Source organism: Takifugu flavidus, unplaced genomic scaffold, assembly GCF_003711565.1.
Source record: "Takifugu flavidus isolate HTHZ2018 unplaced genomic scaffold, ASM371156v2 ctg767, whole genome shotgun sequence".
Lineage (NCBI taxonomy): Eukaryota > Metazoa > Chordata > Actinopteri > Tetraodontiformes > Tetraodontidae > Takifugu > Takifugu flavidus.
The window spans coordinates 1-4,906 of record NW_026622377.1 but is presented as its reverse complement, the minus strand read 5'-3'; the positions used below and the strand labels follow the sequence as shown (position 1 = coordinate 4,906).

The following is a 4,906-nucleotide window of genomic DNA, read 5'->3' as shown; positions in this document are numbered from 1 at the left end:
GGGCTCTCCCGTATGCGGGCTGAGTCAAATTTGGGCTTAGTTTGAGGTGGGTTTGATTGATAGGTACAAGGCTTAGCGGGCACGAGATTGGGTTTTGGGTATGGGGACATCGGTTTGGGTTGGAATAATGAGGCTAGGATTGAGAACAGGACCATGGGCAATTTAGAAATCAGAATCAGATAGGGGGAGGGATAATTAATCAGAGTTAGTTAGGGTTGGGGGTTGATGTTAGGGTTAGGGGTTGGGGTTAGGGTTAGGGTTAGGGGTTGGGGTAGGGTTAGGGGTTGGGGTTAGGGTTAGGGTTAGAGTCAGGGTTAGGGTTAGGGTTAGGGTTAGGGTTAGAGTCAGGGTTAGGGTTAGGGGTTAGGGTTAGAGTCAGGGTTAGGGTTAGGGTTAGGGTTAGGGTTAGTAGAGTCAGAGTTAGGGTTAGGGGTTAGGTTAGAGTCAGGGTCAGGGTTAGGGGTTAGGGTGGGTAGGGGTTAGGGTTCAGGGTTTGGGATAAAACTTATTTTTGCACTGGCCTACTGATCCCTGAGCAGGGGAGTGCGGAGGGTGAGGGCCCCCGGGGGGGGGGGAAAACAATATAAATAAAAATAAGAAATAAATTGGGAAAAAAAATGGAAAAAAAACGAAGATATGTAATAAAAGCAGGGTAGAAAATAAAAGGGTCGATCCATAGGTAGATAAGAGACTGGTTCAGTTTGTAAGAATGTTAAGTTGTTTGAATTGGCTGATTGGGAGAGATAGGTTCTATGGGTGTTCATTGAGGCCATGTGGTGTCTTTGTGCCTAATCTGTTGATCCATATGCGTTCCGCTCTTCTCCTCTGTCCCACTGTCCAGCTGTTATTGGTTTCCAGCCCCGAGATGATAAGGTGGCTGACTGGGTGCTCTTGGAAGTGGCGGACAAGGGTGGTGCCAAGTCGACTTCCTGCTATATTGTAAAGGTGCTGTGTTAGACGGGTATGTATGGAATTTTGTGTTTCACCTATATAATGTTTATTGCAGAGGGTGCATGTGATGATGTAGACTACGTTGGTGGAATGGATGGAAGTGAGGCCTAGTGTGGGGAACCCTGTACCAGTGTATGTGTTTTGAATGAATTTTCTGTCTCGATAGTGTTGGCTATGTCTGGGTCGGGGTGCGATGAGTTGGTCCGGGAATTTGGATGTGGTGAGTATGGAATGGAGATTTCTGTTTTTTCTGTGTGCTAGGATAATCTTGTGGTTATAGAAGGCCGGATGTTGGTGTAGTATGGTTGAAAAGTTTTGTTTAATGGTGTACTGTAAGGTTGTGGTTCTATGTGAAAAAGTAGAAATGAATGGTATGATTTGTGATTTTTGTGGGAAGGCTGGGGTCTGTGGGTCCGGGACTCCCCCTGAATTGTCCTCTATGTTTGTAAGTGGGTGGGTTAGGGGTAGGGGGTAGGAGGGGGGTTGGGGTGAGGGTTGGGGTTAGGGTTAGGTTGGGGTAGGGGTTAGGGAGAAGGTTAGGGTAAAGAGGGGTGTTTGGGGTTAGGGCTAGGGTTGGGGTTAGGGTTAGGGTTGGGGAGAAGGTTGGGGTTAGGGTAAAGAGGGGTGTGGGGTTGGGGTTAGGGTTGGGGTTAGGGTTTGGAGGAAGGTGAAGGTGGTGGGGTTGGTTAGGGTTAGGGTGGGGGGGGAAAAGGTTGGGGTTAGGGTTAGGGTTAGGGTTGGGGTTAGGGTTAGGGAGAAGGTTGGGGTTAGGGTAAGGAGGGGGGGGTTGTTTGTGGGTTTTAGGGTTAGGGTTAGGGTTGGGGTTAGGGTTTGGGAGGTGAAGGTTGGGGTTTAGGGTTAGGGTGGGGGGGAAAGAAAGGTTGGGGTAGGGTTAGGGTTAGGGTTGGGGTTGGGGTTAGGGAGAAGGTTGGGGTTAGGGTTAGGGTAAGGAGGGGGTTGGGGTTAGGGTTAGGGTTTAGAGTTAGGGTTAGGGAGAAGGGTGGTGGTAGGGGGGTTAGGGTAAAGAGGAGAGTGTTGGGGTTAGGGCTAGGGTTGGGGTTAGGGTTAGGGTAGGGAGAGGAGAAGGTTGGGGTTAGGGTAAAAAGGGGGGGTGTTGGGTTTGGGGTTAGGGTTAGGGTTGGGGTTAGGGTTGGGGAGGAAAGTGAAGGTTGGGGTTAGGGTTAGGGTGAGGGAAAGGTTGGGTTAGGGGTAGGGTTAGGGTTGGGGTTAGGGTTAGGGAGAGGTTAGGGTTAGGGTTAGGGTTAGGGGTAGGGTTAGGGTTAGAGTCAGGGTTAGGGTTAGTATTAGGGTTAGGGTTAGGGGTTTTAGGGGTTAGGGGTTAGGGTTAGGGTTAGAGTCAGGGTTAGGGGTTAGGGTTAGGGTTAGGGTTAGAGTCAGGGTTAGGGTTAGGGGTTAGGGTTTAGAGTCAGGGTTAGGGGTTAGGGTTAGGGTTAGAGTCAGGTTAGGGTTAGGGGTTAGGGTTAGAGTCAGGGTTAGGGTTAGGGTTAGGGTTAGAGTCAGGGTTAGGGTTAGGGTTGGGTTAGGGTTGGGGTTCAGGGTTTGGGTTACAACTTTCTTTGCACTGGCCTACTGATCGGACTGATGGCAAGGTGTGCAGGTCAGAGTTGTCTCTCAATAGGAATCAGGGTTCGAGGCGGGCCGGGTGTGGGTAGGGAAAGGGGGAGGAGGAGAGCAGGTTAATCCAATCAGATTATAAATAAAATTAAAAATAAATATAAATAAAAGTAAATTAGAGTTCAAATTAAAATAGAGAAAACGAAGTTATGTAATAAAAGCAGGGTAAAAGATAGATCAGTCGATCAATGGGTAGGTAAGAAACTGGTTCGGCTTGTAAGAATAGTAAGTTGTTTAAATTGGCTGACTGGGAAAGATGAGTTCTATGGATGTTCATTGAGGCCATGTGGTGTCTTTGTGCCTAATTTGTTGATCCATATACGTTCCGCTCTCCTCCTCTGTCCCACTGTCCAGCAGTTATTGGTTTCCAGCCCCGAGATAATAAGGTGGCTGACTGGATGCTCTTGGAAGTGCCGGACAAGGGTGGTGCCAAGTCGACTTCCCGCTATATTGTAAAGGTGCTGTGTTAGACGGGTATGTATGGAATTTTGTGTTTCACCTATATAATGTTGTTGCAGAGGGTGCATGTGATGATGTAGACTACGTTGGTGGAATGGATGGAATGAGGAAGTGAGCCTAGTGTGGGGAACCCTGTACCAGTGTATGTGTTTTGAATGAATTTTCTGTCTCGATAGTGTTGGCTATGTCTGGGTCGGGGTGCGATGAATTGGTCCGGGAATTTGGATGTGGTGAGTATGGAATGGAGATTTCTGTTTTTTCTGTGTGCTAGGATAATCTTGTGGTTATAGAAGGCCGGATGTTGGTGTAGTATGGTTGAAAAGTTTTGTTTAATGGTGTACTGTAAGGTTGTGGTTCTATGTGAAAAAGTAGAAATGAATGGTATGATTTGTGATTTTGTAGGAAGGCTGGGGTCTGTGGGTCCGGGACTCTCCCCTGAATTGTCCTCTATGTTTGTAAGTGGGTTAGGGTTAGGGGTAGGAGGGGGGTTGGGGTGAGGGTTGGGGTTAGGGTTAGGGAGAAGGTTAGGGTTAGGGTAAAGAGGGGTGTTGGGGTTAGGGCTAGGGTTGGGGTTAGGGTTAGGGTTAGGGAGAAGGTTGGGGTTAGGGTAAAAAGGGGTGTGGGGTTGGGGTTAGGGTTAGGGTTGGGGTTAGGGTTTGGAGGAAGGTGAAGGTTGGGGTTAGGGTTAGGGTGGGGGAAAAGGTGGGGTTAGGGTTAGGGTTGGGGTTAGGGTTGGAGTTAGGGGTAGGGAGAAGGTTGGGGTTAGGGTAAGGAGGGGTGTTGGGTTTGGGGTTAGGGTTAGGGTTGGGGTTAGGTTTGGGAGGAAGGTGAAGGTTGGGGTTAGGGTTAGGGTGGGGGGAAAAGGTTGGGGTTAGGGTTAGGGTTAGGGTGGGGTTGGGGTTGGGGAGGGAGAAGGTTGGGGTTAGGATAAGGAGGGGGGTTGGGGTTAGGGTTGGGGTTAGAGTTAGGGTTAGGGAGAAGGTTGGGGTTAGGGTAAAGAGGGGTGTTGGGGTTAGGGCTAGGGTTGGGGTTAGGGTTAGGGAGAAGGTTGGGTTAGGGTAAAGAGGGGGGGTTGGGTTTGGGGTTAGGGTTGGGGGGTTAGGGTTTGGAGGAAGGTGAAGGTTGGGGTTAGGGTTAGGGTGGGGGGAAAAGGTTGGGGTTAGGGTTAGGGTTAGGGTTAGGGTTAGGGAGAAGGTTGGGGTTAGGGTAAGAAGGGGTGTTGGGTTTGGGGTTAGGGTTAGGGTTGGGGTCAGGGTTTGGAGGAAGGTGAAGGTTGGGGTTAGGGTGGGGGGGTGGGGGAAAAGGTTGGGGTTAGGGTTAGGGTTAGGGTTGGGGTTAGGGAGAAGGTTGGGGTTAGGGTAAGGAGGGGGTTTGGGGTTAGGGTTAGGGTGGGGTTAGAGTTAGGGTTAGGGAGAAGGTTGGGGGTTAGGGTAAAGAGGGGTGTTGGGTTTGGGGTTAGGGTTAGGGTTGGGGTTAGGGTTTGGAGGAAGGTGAAGGTTGGGGTTAGGGTTAGGGTGGGGGAAAAGGTTGGGATTAGGGTTAGGGGTTAGGGTGGGGTAGAGTTAGGGTTAGGGAGAAGGTTGGGGTTAGGGTAAGGAGGGGTGTTGGGGTTGGGGTTAGGGTTAGGGTTGGGGTTAGGGTTAGGGTTAGGGTTGGGGTGGGGGAGAAGGTTGGGGTTAGGGGGTAAAGAGGGGTGTTGGGGTTGGGGTTAGGGTTGGGGTTAGGGTTAGGGAGAAGGTTAGGGTTAGGGTAAAGAGGGGTGTTGGGGTTAGGGCTAGGGTTAGGGTTAGGGTTAGGGAGAGGAGAAGGTTGGGGTTAGGGTAAAGAGGGGTGTGGGTTGGGGTTGGGGTTAGGGTTGGGG

General features: G+C 50.4%; 1 long non-coding RNA gene across 2 annotated transcripts; it reads left to right on the top strand.

The window, feature by feature from the left end:
• The first annotated feature begins 503 nt into the window (after positions 1 to 503).
• Positions 504 to 3,897, top strand: LOC130521183 (uncharacterized). Of its 2 annotated transcripts, none has more exons than XR_008949212.1 (3): positions 504 to 1,171; positions 2,944 to 3,060; positions 3,222 to 3,897. It is a non-coding gene; the product is annotated as an uncharacterized LOC130521183 (long non-coding RNA). The 2 variants fall into 2 exon arrangements; XR_008949211.1 differs by having other exon boundaries at positions 2,941 to 3,060.
• The last annotated feature ends 1,009 nt before the right edge of the window (positions 3,898 to 4,906 follow it).